The sequence below is a fragment of the Pongo pygmaeus genome, chromosome 5, assembly GCF_028885625.2.
Source record: "Pongo pygmaeus isolate AG05252 chromosome 5, NHGRI_mPonPyg2-v2.0_pri, whole genome shotgun sequence".
In the NCBI taxonomy this organism is placed as follows: Eukaryota; Metazoa; Chordata; class Mammalia; order Primates; family Hominidae; genus Pongo; species Pongo pygmaeus.
Genome location: NC_072378.2, coordinates 107954804 through 107969146, shown reverse-complemented (window position 1 = coordinate 107969146; position 14343 = coordinate 107954804). Strand labels below are relative to the sequence as shown.

The following is a 14343-nucleotide window of genomic DNA, read 5'->3' as shown; positions in this document are numbered from 1 at the left end:
ATAAACAGGTATTTTTTAAAATCTGCTGGGTTTGGTGACTCAGACCTGTAACCCCAGCACTTTGGGAGGCTGAGGCGGGAGGATCACTTGAGCCCATGAGTTTGACACCAGCCTGGGCAATATAGTGAGACCTTGTCTTTACAAGAAATTAGAAAACTAGCTGAGCATCACGGTGTGTACCTGTAGTCCCAGCTACTCAGGAGGCTGAGGTGGGAGGATCACTTGAGTCTAGGAGGCAGAGGTTGCAGTGAGCCAAGATTGTGCCACTGTACTCCAGCCTGAGTGACAGAACGAGACCCTGTCTCAAAAAAAAAAAAAAAAAAAAAATCCATGTCAGTACCCCAATGCAATCAAAAAATTTCAGAGCTTTAAAATGAATGATGCTGGGTGCAGTGAGTCCTGCCTGTAATCCCAACACTTTGGGAGGCTGTGGCAGGGTGATCGCTTGAGGCCAGGAGTTCAAGATCAGCATGGGCAACAAAGTGAGACCCCCATCTCATATTTTTAAAATTAAAAAGTAAAAGGAATGATAGGTTCATTTTAGCTAGAAATTGTGGTAATTCCTCCATTGTCTTAAATGCTCAGGATCATGTCTGAAAGATCTGCCCAATAGCATTGGAAGTGGAAAATAATTCAATTGTAATTTCTCAGATAATTGTATACAACTAGAGTATAGATAAGCAGAATTGAAAATTATTAGTTGCTTGTCCTGTTTTGACTTCTGAAACAGAAGAGTGATCACACAAAGGTAGGAGAAGGGCTGGGTGCGGTAGGTCACACCTGTAATCCCAACACTTTGGGAGGCTGAGGCTGGTGGATCATTTGAGACCAGCTTGGCCAACATGGTGAAACCCCATCTCTTCTAAAAATTAGCCAGGCGTGGTGGTGCGTGCCTGTAATCCCAGCTACTCGGGAGACTGAGGCAGGAGAATCGCAGGAGGCAGAGTTTGCAATGAGCCAAGATCACACCACTGCATTCCAGCAAAAAAATAAAAAGAAGGTAGGAGAAGGCTACTGTCACTGTATTGGGTATCTTTAGAGGCAGGGGCCCACAGCAGAAAGCCTTGCAGCCATCCCTCTTTCCAGAGGTGATCAGCTATTTCTTCCTTTTCCTCTCTCTCCTACTAGTACCTCATTTTCTACATTGATTTGTAGTGCTATTGCCAGTAATGTAATAGAAGCTGAGATACCAAGGGCTTGCTTGGCCTTGGCTTTTTGAAACCCTCTTTATATCTTGGCTGTCCTCCATTAAATAAGGCACAATGTTTATTTGTATAACCCAGGGATTCTGAGCAGTCAAAATCCAACACCCACCCACCTCCCTCCCCACCCCATGCTCACGTTCCCTCTTGCTGCTTTTCTCTTACTGTGGTGCAGGCAAACAACTAGCATAAGGATAGCATAAAGAAGGTAAATAAGCAAGTAGAATCTCTAGATCGAATTTCCACTACCCCCAATCGTGGCTCCATCCTGTGATTCCTGAATGTATATGAGGGAACTAGAGGTAGCAGTCCACATGGAAAAGGGAAGTTGGGGGTCACTTGTCTTGGAAGAGTGTATGCATAGAAATTGTAAAATTAGGCCGGGCATGGTGGCTTACGCCTGTAATCCGAGCACTTTGGGAGGCCGAGGCGGGCGGATCACAAGGTCAGGAGATCGAGACCATCCTGGCTAACATGGTGAAACCCTGTCTCTACTAAAAAATACAAAAAATTAGCTGGGCGTGGTTGTGCACGCCTGTAGTCCCAGCTACTTGGGAGGCTAAGGCAGGAGAATGGTGTGAACCCGGGAGGCGGAGCTTGCCATGAGCTGATATCGCGCCACTGCACTCCAGCCTGGGCCACAGAGCGAGACTCCATCTCAAAAAATAAATAAAAATTAAAAAAATTGTAAAATTAGATTGTATATTTTTAAGCTTTTGGGAAATGATGGAGATTGTGGAAAGAATTGAAGTTCTGCTTGACCTTGCACTACTTGGCACATTTGGCCCACCATCCATTCAGGACTTACCCCTTGCTTCAACCCAGTATCTCAAATAGGAGCACATGGGTGTTTAGCTGCTTCATTTCCTCCTAGGTCTGTGACCTCTGCATCAGTGGATTATCTGTTCACCTTCTTCCTGTCTCCTGATATCACAATAGATGAAATCATAGGAACTATCCTTTGTAGTTTGGCTTTTGTCACAATCTGTACCATTCATTCTATGTCTTTGAGACACTGGGGAATAGGTGCTTAGCTGAGCACTGCAGTTATGCAATTTTGCTTGTAACCAACTCCACTGTGCTGAAAGTGATTTAGAGAATGTAGTCTGATGTGGTCTGGCTCTGAAGAACCCATTTTGGGTTTGGGGACCTTGCTTATTGATGGTCTGATTTCAAGAGGCATACCCATGTCATTCTGGCTCTCAGGTACACCCCAGCACCTTGCATCTAAGCCCTGTCATTTACTCTTGTTCCCACAGTACCACCATCTTTCTTCTCAATTCTAGCCCTGATTAGCCTCACCAACACCAAGATTTCAAGTTACCTGGTAGGATTGTGGTAAAGTCTAAGTTTTCTAATACTTTAAAGAAATTACTCCATTGCCTCCTGGCTTGCAAAGTTTCTGTTGAGAGTTCTGCTGTAATTCTAAATTTTGTTCATCTATATGTAATTTTTTTTTCTTGCTGCCTTCTAGATATCCTTTTTTTTTTTTTTTAATTTTCAGCAGTTAAACTACGATGTGCCTTTTTTTTTTTTGACGAAGGGTCGACTCTGTTGCCCAGGCTGAAGTGCAGTGGTGTGACCTCAGCTCTCTGCATCCTCTGCCTCCTGGGCTCAAGCAATCCTCCCACCTTAGCCTCCTAAGTACCTGTCATTACATGCATGTGCCACCATACCCAGCTTTTTTTCTTTTCTTTTTTTTTTTTTTTTTTTCAGTAGAGATGAGGTTTCCCCATGTTCCCAGGCTGGTCTGGAACAACTGTGATCAAACAATCCTCTCACCTTGGCCTCCCAAAGTGCTGGGATTGCAAGCGTGAACCACCGTGCCCAGCCTCTGGGTGTGTTTTTCTTTGTATTTCTTTTGCTTGAGATTCTCCAAACCTCTTGGATCTGTTTGTTGTTTTTTATTAATTTTAGAAAATTCTCAACCATTATATGATCAAATGTTCTTCTGAGACTGCAATTAGATTTATGTTAGGCCATTTGATATTGTCCCACGGCTCTGTTGGATGTGCTGTTTTCTTTTATACACTCTATTTTTCTTTGTGTTTCAATTTGGATTATTTCTGTTAACCTATTTCAGGCTTACTGATTCTGTCTTGTGCTGTGTTTAGTCCACCAATAAGCCTGTTGAAGAGATTCTTTATCTCTCTTTTTTTTTTTTTTTTTTGAGACGGAGTCTCGCTCTGTCTCCCAGGCTGAAGTGCAGTGGCGTGATCTCAGCTCACTGCAACTCCACCTCCCGGGTTTTACGCCATTCTCCTGCCTCAGCCTCCCGAGTAGCTCGGACTACAGTCATGCACCACCTACGCCCTGCTAATTTTTTTTTGTATTTTTAGTAGAGATGGGGTTTCGCTGTGTTAGCCAGGATGGTTTCGAACTCCTGACCTTGTGATCCACCCACCTCAGCCTCCCAAAGTGCTGGGATTACAGGCGTGAGCCACTGCGCCCGGCTCTTTATCTCTTAATATCATATTTTTATTTCTAACATTTTCATTTAACTCTTTTTTTACAGTTTCCATCTCTGCTGAAATTCCCAACCTATTTATGCATGGTGTCCTTCCATTCCACTAGGTCCTTTAGCATTTTAATTATAGTTGTTTTAAAGTTTCTATCTGATAATATCAATATCTGGGTCATCTCTGGATCTGGTTCTGTTGACTACTTTATCTCTTGATAATGGATCATTTTTTTTCTTACTTTTTATTATATTTTTTTGAGACGGAGTCTCGCTCTGTCACCCAGGCTGGAGTGCAGTGGCATGATCTCGGCTCACTGCAAGCTCCGCCTCCCAGGTTCACGCCATTTTCCTGCCTCAGCCTCCCGAGTAGCTGGGACTACAGGCGCCTGCCACCACGCCCGGCTAATTTTTTGTATTTTTAGTAGAGACGGGGTTTCACCATGTTAGCCAGGATGGTCTCGATCTCCTGACCTCGTGATCCGCCTGCCTCGGCCTCCCAAAGTCTTACTTTTTAAAATGTCTTATAATTGTTGATTAAATGTCGGATGTTGCATGTTAAAGAACAGTAGAAACTGAGGTAAATAGTATTTATATCTGGAAATGGGCACAGCTGTCCTTCTATTAGGCCATTAGTGTTGGGGGAGAGGCAAATAACTCTAATAAATAGTTGATCTGGGTTTGAGTTTGTTGCTGCTATAGTTACTTTCAGTATATCACAGATTTCAAATTCTTCAGTGGTGGACTGCTGATGCTGTGGGCTTAGTGTATGGCCTACAGTGCCAGAGTTTTTCTGTGTTCCTGCTCCACCCTCAGGTTTTAGCAGACTCTGCACACTTGTACCACCAATGATATCTCTTTCTCTCTGCCCCTGCTCCTCCTCAGCTGTAGAAATCTATTGCTTACTACTTTGTGCAAGGCTTACGGTTGGGGCAGGAGGCGGTTCTCCTCCTCCAGCCTCAGTCTCATGCAAACCATGGGTTTGTGAGCTTCAGGGCTGGGTCCCCTTTCTCCGTGGCACTCAGGACTTGTTTTGTAATTGTGGGGTCTTAGGTGAGAGTGAGTTTCCTGTCCCTCTCTCACTGGCGCCAAACCTCTGCTTTGTATCAGTGCAGGATCATGGTCACAAGTGTGAGTTTCCTTGCCCCGTCCAACGGCAGATGGTTTTTGCTTAACTCTTCCCTGCCTACAGCCAACTTTGTTGGCTGAAACCAGGGGATAGGAGGTTTTGTATCACTTCCCTGGTGGCAGATGGCTTTTTCTTTATGTAAGAGAAGGACCTGGGTTTCATGTCTCTCTCACAGTGGTAGCTGGTTGTCACCTGCATGCCTGTGTCACCAAAAGGAGTCTCTTTCAATTCTCCTGCTCTGTCCCCAGTTTTTCTTATGAATACCCAGTGGAGGCTATGAAAAAGAGCCAGTAATTGGGGCTAAACTCTCCTTGTATCTGTGGCTTCCGGGGATTCTAAGCTGTCACACTAGCCCACACTTACTCTTGAAGCATTTGTTAAAATTTCAGTTTTCTTCTCTTTTTTTTTTTTTTTTTTTTAATTTGCTGCTATCTTTCATCCTGTACTCTGCCCAAGGCAAAGTAGTTTGTGAAAGCAACGCTTCTTGGCTTTCTGTATCATAAGTGGAACTGGAACTTATTGATTGCTTTTTTTTTTGTCAAGTTTTACTTGACAGAAAATTGCTCTGAAATGTGTTTAATAGGTTTGAAGAGCTAAAACAAGAAACAAGATTAATAATTATGGAAACCATAAAAAGAACAAAATTGCAAACAAAAACAAATAGTAGCTGAAATTAAGAACTAAATGGAAAGATTTTATAGCAAATAATAATTAAGAATACATTAGAAGAACATTTCCAGAAGGAAACATGGAGTGAAAAAAGTCATAAGTACAGACAAGGGGGTAAGAGATATAGGGGATACAATGAGAAGATTTAATATAAATGTATTTAGAGTCCCTGAAAAGCAGAGAACAGAGAAAATGTGAGAGAAGCAACTTTATTTATTTATTTTTATTTTTTTGAGACAGAATCTTGCTCTGTGGCCCAGGCTGGAGTGCAATAGCGTGATCTCACCTAACTGCAACCTCCGCCTCCTAGGTTCAAGAGATTCTCCTGCCTCAGCCTCCCGAGCAGCTGGGATTACAGGCATCTACCACCACACCCGGCTAATTTTTGTATTTTTAGTAGAGACGGGGTTTCATCATGTTGGCCAGGCTGGTCTTGAACTCCTGACCTCAGGTGATCCACCCGCCTCTGTCTCCCAAAGTGCTGGGATTACAGGTGTGAGCCACTGTGCCCAGCCTAGAAGCAACTTTTGAAAAGATAATAGCTGAGGACTTTCAAAATTGGTGAAAAGCATTGTCACAGATTAAAAAACCCAAGCAGAATCTAAAATACACAAAAAACCCAGGCACATTCATAGTAATTGATAACCAAAGATAAAATCTTACAAAATAGCTAGAGAAAAAAGACATCACCATCAAAAGAGCAACCACTAGACTTACTGCTGGATTCTCCAAAGAAATAATGAAAGCCAGAAGACAAATGGAATATTTTCAAAGTGCTGAAAGAAGGTAATTGATTGGTCAGGTGTGGTGGCTCATGCCTGTAATCCCAGCACTTTGGGAGGCCGAGGCAGGCGGATCACTTGAGATCAGGAGTTCGAGACCAGTCTGGCCAACATGACAAAACCCCATCTCTACTAACAATACAAAAATTAGTCGGGCGTGGTAGTAAGTATGCCTGTAATCCCAGCTGCTCAGGAGGCTGAGGCAGGAGAATTGCTTGAACCCAGAAGGCAAAGGTTGCAGTGGGCTGAGATTGCACCACTGCACTCCAGCCTAGGTGACAGAGCAAGAGTCTGCTTAAAAAAAAAAAAAAAAAAAAAGAGGGTAACCAATTGTCTAGAATTCCATGCCTAGCAAAAATGGTCTTCAAAATTAAAAGGGAAATAAAGGCATTTCAGGACAAAAAGAATTTATCACAAGTAGCACTGCATTAAAAAAACGCTAAAGACGTCTTCAGGTGGAGGTAAAATAAACCCAGTTGGGGCCGGGCACGGTGGCTCACACCTGTAATCCCAGCACTTTGGGAGGCCGAGGCGGGCGGATCACGAGGTCAGGAGATCGAGACCATCCTGACTAACACAGTGAAACCCCGTCTCTACTAAAAATACAAAAAATTAGCCAGGCATGGTGGCGGGTGCCTGTGGTCCCAGCTACTCGGGAAGCTGAGGCGGGAGAATGGCACGAACCCGGGAGGTGGAGCTTGCAGTGAGCGGAGATCGAGCCACTGCACTCCAGCCTGGGAGACAGAGCGAGACTCTGCCTCAGAAAAATAAATAAATAAATAAATAAACCCAGTTGGAAACTCACAGGGGCAAGAACAGGAAATTAGTATAAAGGGTAACTATATGGATAAATCTAAATAAATACTGGCTGTATACAATGATGTCATGTGGAGTTAACATATATATATATATATACACACACACATACACACAGAGAAAGAATAAAATGCACAAGTTACATAAAAGTCAAGAGGTGATTTGTATTCGGGTTCTCCAGGAAAAACAGAACCAAGAGGAGAGAGAGCTATATGGTATATAAGCCATATTATATATGATAATATATAAGCCACTTTTAATTTAATTTTATTTTTTGAGACAGAGCCTCACTCTGTCGCCCAGGCTGGAGTGCAGTGGCACAATCTTGGCTCACTGCAACCTCCATCTCCTGGGTTCAAGCGATTCTCCTGCCTCAGCCTCCCAAGTAGCTGAGATTACAGGCACATGCCACCACGCCCAGCTAACTTTTGTATTTTTAGTAGAGATGGGGTTTCACCATGTTGGCCAGGCTGGTCTCAAACTCCTGACCTCAGGTAATCTGCCTGCCTCGGCCTCCCAAAGTGCTGGGATTACAGGCGTGACCCACCACGCCTGGCCATAAGCCACTATTTAATAATTAATATGTATGTCATAGAAGATATTTTATATATGTTTTATGTTTAATATGTCATAGGAAATACATAATCTACATATATAACATTCTATATGAAACATAATCTACATGTTATATGATCTATATATTATATATTCTCTATTATGTGTCTCCTATGACATATATATATTTAGCATATAAATGTCTCCTATGACATACATACATACTGTAAGAAATTGGCTCATGTGATTATGGCACCTGAGACATCCCAAGATGTGCATTTGGCAAGCTGCAGCCCTGGGAAAGCTGTCGATGTAGTTCCAATGAGGGCAGGAGACTAATGCCCCAGCTCACAAGTCAGGCAGGAGAAGTTTCCTCTTATCAGCCTTTTTATTTTATTCAGGTATTCAATTAATTTGATGAAGTCCACCAACATTGGAGAGGACCATCTGCTTTATTCAGTCTACTGATTCTAATGCTAAGCTCATTCAGAAATACCCTCACAAACACACCCAGAATAATGTTTGATCAAATGTCTGGGCACCCTGTGGCCCAGTCAAGTTGACACATAAAATTAACCATCACAATATTCTTGGAGTTAAAATGTTTTAGGGTTATTGCATTATTTGGGAATAAGACAAAAATTCAAGTAACATTGAAGATTAGGATTAATGTTGAAAAGTTTAAGGTAACTGCTAAAAAAAAGTAAAAGAGGGTATAACTACCAAACTAATGGAGGAAGGGGGAAATATCAATATAACAGAAATCAAAAAAAGAGGGAAACAGGAACACAGGACAGGACAAATAGTAACATGACATGTTAAACTCAAATATCAGTAAGTAGATTAAATAGAAAAGGGAAAGAAGGGAGGGAGGGAAGGAGGGAGGAAGGAAGGAAGGGAGGGAGGGAAGAGGGAGGGAGGGAGGAAGGGAAGGAAGTCCCAATTAATTTTACAAAGTCAGCATCATCTTGATGTCAAACCTGATGAACATAGCACAAAAATGAACTAAAAAACTCACTAAAAAATATTGAGAGTGAAAACGAAACAAACAAACAAAAATATTGAGAGTGGCAGGAGGCAGCCAAACGCCTAGGCAAACAGATGAGTCCCTGGTGAAACCCCATCTTCAATCCTAAAAGCCTGAAACCTGCAGTCCAAAGTGAGAACTTCTATTCCTGTTTGCTCACTCTCTCTTGATTGGTTCTTTCTGAATAATGTCTTTTTACCAATCCAGTGTTGTCTTTTCCAAAACTACCTGTGGACCACCCCACTCCACCCACCCACATCCTGTGCCTATAAAGATCCCAGACTCAGTCAGTAGAAAGGAGAGATGGCTGGACTTTGGGGAAGAGACGGCCAGATTTTGGGGAAGACTATCTGCTTTTCCCATCCCCTCTCCAGCTCCCCTCTATGCCAAGAGCCATTTCCACTGCTCAATTAAATTCTCTACCCTCACCATCCTTCAAGTGTCCACACAACCTCATTCTTCTTGGATGCTGGATGGACAAGAGCTCAGGACTCACCGATTGTGGGGACCCAAAAAGGCTATCACACCAGCCCTTCGCCCTTGCTGTTAGAGGGCAGCCACCCCACGTGATGAGACAAGGGGACAGCTGAGCTGTTAACACATAGCCATCTGCAGATGGCGGCACTAAGAGAGCACTGTAACATGCCCCCTGGGGTTTTGGGGTCATGGGCATCCTCACCTCGGTGGTGCCATGGGTCCTGCAGAGCTTGCTCCCGCCAGTGCCCAAAGTGGCCAGCCAGATCTGCACTCGCTTGCTCACTCCTGATCTGGCCATGAGCCCCACATGGAGCCTCCTCCTGCCAGTGCCTAGAACAGCTGGCCAGATCCCACACTCACTTGCTCATGTCTGGTTTGGCCATGGGCCCCACATGGAGCTTGCTTCTGCTGGTGCCCGGAGCGGCCGGCTGGATCCCGCACTTACTTGCTGACAGGCTCCCACCCACAAGGGGTTGAATATGGTGGGCCGAGTAAATTTTCCCTCCGGTTGGGAGTCCAGTGAAGGAGCCAAGAAAAATCCTGCATCAATCTGAAGACAAAATGTCACATATAGTATTTGTGGACTTAACAGTATGCTAAAAGAATAGTACACTTTGAACAAATTAGATATTATCCTAGGAATTCAAGTTACTAAGAAATCAGTGTAACTGAGGCGACCTTTAGTTGTATAGCCATCAGGAGTTACTTGTCCTTTTAACAACTATGAATCTCATTGGAGCCCTGAGTCTGCACAACTGGGATTGTCCTTGCAGATAGAAGTTGTACAAGTCTGCCCTGGCTATCCCTTCACCTGAGCTACCATTTTGAGAAAGCTGTCTACTCTGAAGGTTACCTCTTGCTGTAACTGTATTTCCAGGATGCTACTGCAGAAATTATAAAGAAAATGACTCAGATTTGTCTGTGTTAAAAAAAAAATCAACTAGAAGTAATATGCAGCATATATGACAATTCAAAAATCTTAATATGTAGTGTTCTAAATGCGATAATGAAAATTAATTTTAATTTATAAAATTAAATTTAAAATAAAATTATTTAGAGGTAAATAAATATAGAAAAATAAAGCAGGACATGGTGGCTTATGCCTGTAATCCCAGCATTTGGGAGGCTGAGGCGGGAGGATTGCTTGAGTTCAGGAGTTCAAAACCAGCCTGGGTAACCTGGTAAAACCTTCTCTACAAAAAAAAATAAAAAAATAAATTAGCTGGGCATGGTAGCATGTGCCTAACTACTTGGGAGGCTAAGGTGGGAGGATTGCTTGAGCCCAAGAGGTCAAGGCTGAAATGAGCCAAGATCATGCCACTGCACTTCAGCCTGGGAGACAGAGCGAGACCTTGTCTCAAAAAAAATCAGCAAAGGAAAAGGCACAGAGAATTCTAAAACAAAGTTAGGCAGCAAAGATATGAATAGGTGTTCATATCTACCCACTAAAGAAACACAAATTATAGCTACATGGTGATACTATATTCCATCTAATGGACTGGCAGATATTGAAAAGGAATGATAATGTCTGGTATTGGCATGAGAACAATGAATTTACATAATATATGGTGTGAGTGCAAACAGATACAAACTTTCTAAAGGGACATTTTCTTAATTATTTATTTAGGCTGAATTCCTGGAAGCAGAATTGACTGTCAAACAGATTGCATCAAGGCATTTGCTGCTTTGAAGTTGGGTTGAAGGGTACATTCAGACTCAGATCCAATTCCACTCCTTCCATGACATCTTACATGATTTTCTTCTGCTCCTGACTCTTCATATTTCTCAGAGAAGCAACTTGCCATAAAGGAAAAGGCAAGGACTTTGAAATCAGACCTGGGGCTTTCCTCCTACTTGGATAAGCAATTTGGTTCTCTGAGCCTCGGTTTCTACACCTGTGAAATGGGAGTTCATAATACTTGCCTCAAAAAAAAAATTTTGCACAAATTAAGTATACAAAAAGCCTACAGCACAATACCCAACCTGGAGTATTTCATGCTGCTCAGTAAGTATTTGTCCATCTGTTTCCTTATGGGCTACACTGCACAAATTGGCTATGTAATTTGGCACTTGTTTATGCACCCGCTCATGCTGTTACCAGCTTCTTTATTGTTCTTTACTGTGTGTGATTGTTATTCCTCCTCTCCAGACTACATTGTAATCTCTTCCAATTCAAGGACTCTATCTCCTTTGTCCTTTGTACCCATAGTTCAATGAATGGTTTTTGAAGTTAGAGTAGCACTTGTTTGAGAAAAGATAAAATACATTCCTGAACTACACTGTATGATGTTAGAAGGTGTCTTTGTAGCAGGTCTACAGAAAAGAATGTTTGAGACCTTGAAGAAAAGTCCTTCAGCTGCCTGTGAAAAGTATAAATGGTAGAAACGTAACTATTTAGTGGAAAGTGAGAAGCACTGCTTTGCCACTCATGAACCCCTCCTGTTAAAGCGCTGAAGATTCCAGGCTGGAGCCAGTGCTGAGTATCATGAATTACTGCCCTTAAAACTAGCATCTCAAGTCATATATAATACCTTTTCTGGGCAAGAGTCCCATCTCCTTAATCTCTGCTAAATGAGTGTTTATTAGATCTGGCTGTTGAAAAATACCAAGTTAAATCAGACAGTTAAAAAAAACCAACATGATGCCCATAACTGGTTTAATTTATCTTCCCACTTCAGTAATCCCACACATTATCTACTTATTTGCTGTAATGAACATGCCATTCAGCTAAAATAAGATTAACTGCTTAAACCATGGCATTACAGGCAGAGAACTTTAATGCTGCTTTGTGTTTCATTTTAAGGATTCAGCAGTTAAATGATATGGTGTTGTCATTTCTTCCTTTGTAATCAAGACGGTTTCACTTAGGATTAGTGCTCCCCAGCTGATTCTCCTGATGGAACATTTGAAGCAGCAAATTTATATGTCTAAGTTACAGCCTGGCAGCAATAACAACCTTCTGAATCAAACCTGTTGGCCTCATCAGCACTCAAATTGGACTGCTCTTTGTGAAGCCCCGTCTGCTCTAATGGTGATGGAAATCTCGCCTGCCATGCAGACCAGGGATGGAAAATTGAAAGGGGACTTGGGCATGCATCTGGAAAATAGCACTGTGATGCCCCAGGTGGGATCAGGGTTCAGAAAATTAACCCACATTCCCCCACGTGAATGAGCATTTGCCTGTTCTCTGCATCAAAGTCAAATCCCACTTCTTTAATGGTGCTTTCTGGACTGTTCTAGCCCCACTTATCTCTCTTTTCTTCGAACTCATTATAATTATACATCTCCCTACATTACTTAAGGCCAATTATTTATTGATTTGTGCAAATCATGTCATTATTTCCTCCGAGCTAACACTGTCTCTTCACTTAGACTGCAAGCTCTTATAAGTCAGGGACTAATAACTAACTGCGTGGTCCTGGGCCTATAGGAAGGGCCCATAGGAAGCTCCTTGACTGAAGGAAATACCCTCTGTGCACTGTGACCAATATTAAGATTCTGCCTGGATAGTCCAGAGTGGGGAAGCAGCTTCAGCTGAGTGTGCGTGAGCCCCTCTCCTGATCCTCCCTTCTCTTTCATGGAGCATATTTTACTTTTGTGGCTCATCACATCTGGCACCACAAAGAGTCAATATGATGACCAACAGATGTGTCCATCCATTTGTTCAATTATCCACTCAGTAAATATTTATCGCTGGGCCTTATGCCTACAATCCTAGCACTTTGGGAGGTGGAAGGATCACTTGAGCCCAGAAATTAGAGACCAGCCTGGGCAACAGAGCAAGACCCTACCTCTACCAAAAAACAAAAAAAAAACAGCCAGGTGTGGTGGTGCACATCTGGAGTCCCAGCTACTCTGGAGGCTGAGATGGCAGGATCACTTGAGCCCAGGAATTTGAGGTTGCAATGAGTTATGATCACACCACTGCACTCCAGCTTGGGTGACAGAGCGAGATGCTTAATAATTAGTAATTTATTTTAATTTAACTTTATTTTAATTTAATTTTATTTTTTGAGACAGAGTCTCGCTCTGTCACGCTCCGTCACGCTCTGTCACAGGCGGCAGTGCAGTGGCACGATCTCGGCTCACTGCAAGCTCCACCTCCCAGGTTCACGCGATTCTCCTGCCTCAGCCTCCCATGTAGCTGGGACTACAGGCGCCCGCCACCAGGCCCGGCTAATTTTTTTTGTATTTTTAGTAGAGACGGGGTTTCACTGTGTTGGTCAGGATGGTCTCGATCTCCTGACCTCATGATCCGCCCACCTTGGCCTCCCAAAGTGCTGGGATTACAGGCGTGAGCCACCGCACCCGTCCTTTAGTTTAACTTTCAATTAGTGTTTAAATTAATAATTTAAAATAACATAAAATTATTATTTACCAAGCACCTACTGTGTGGCAGGTCTTGTTTCTCAGGAATCTGAGAACTCAGAAACTCTTTGGTGGTATTTTGGCAGAAATGGCAGAAGGTTTTAAAGAGCTAGAAGACTCATTTCTTCTTATACACTACCCTTCAAACCCAACTTTGGAGCAGGAGCAAACTTCTGCAGAACTTCCTTTTCCTGTGTGTTTATTCACCACTCCTCCCCATACTCTTCTCTCCTCCTGCTTAAATTGCTGTGAGGATGAAACTGCTCCTTCCCTGTCTTCCTGGTTGTGATAATAGCAGGCTATTGAATTTTCCGGTGAGAAATTGGTTTGCTCAGGTCGCCACTAGGCAGGCTGCACTTGCTAGGTTGGATGGGTTCCAGGTATGCTGCTGTGGGTGGGGTTTAGGTTGAGTCAGGATTCCTTCATTGGGTGGGAAAAGGGTGAGGAGGGAAGGAGGAAATTAGGTTGGTTTTACCCTCTCTGCCTAGGGGATTACATTAACTATTTAGCAAAACAAGGAGACCTTGCTTGGTTCCCCCGCTTACTGACCACATCTTAACCCTTCCAGGATAAAGCCAGAGCCTCAGATGCCTGTGGTTTGATCTGAGCCTGGGTCCGGGGGCATTGGAGCAGCTGCCCTCCAAGCCAGACCTCCTGGGAACCCTTCTGGGAAACTGTCTTCACAGCTATGAATCCAATAGTGATGCTCCCTAATCCCTTGCTTCCTTCATGTTCCTGCTAAAAATAGGGACACACTAGAATAATAGACTGTTGAAAGGGAATATTAATCATCTTTTATTCCAGGTCTCCTTATTTCTCAAGTGTAGAAATTACAACTTAGTCACACTAGCTTATGCAAG

At 43.0% G+C, this 14343-nt stretch overlaps 1 protein-coding gene across 2 annotated transcripts in view; it reads left to right on the top strand.

The window, feature by feature from the left end:
- The window catches only part of OSTM1 (osteoclastogenesis associated transmembrane protein 1), a 45935-nt gene extending 33527 nt beyond the window's left edge, over positions 1 to 12408 (top strand). The window contains exons 8-9 of one of the 2 annotated variants that reach the window (XM_063667055.1): positions 874 to 1000; positions 10743 to 12408. The gene's annotated coding sequence lies outside the window, so the exon portion shown is untranslated. The remainder of the gene's footprint in view (positions 1 to 873; positions 1001 to 10742) is intronic. The other variant, XM_054489988.2, reaches the window with a different exon arrangement.
- Positions 12409 to 14343: the final 1935 nt, after the last annotated feature.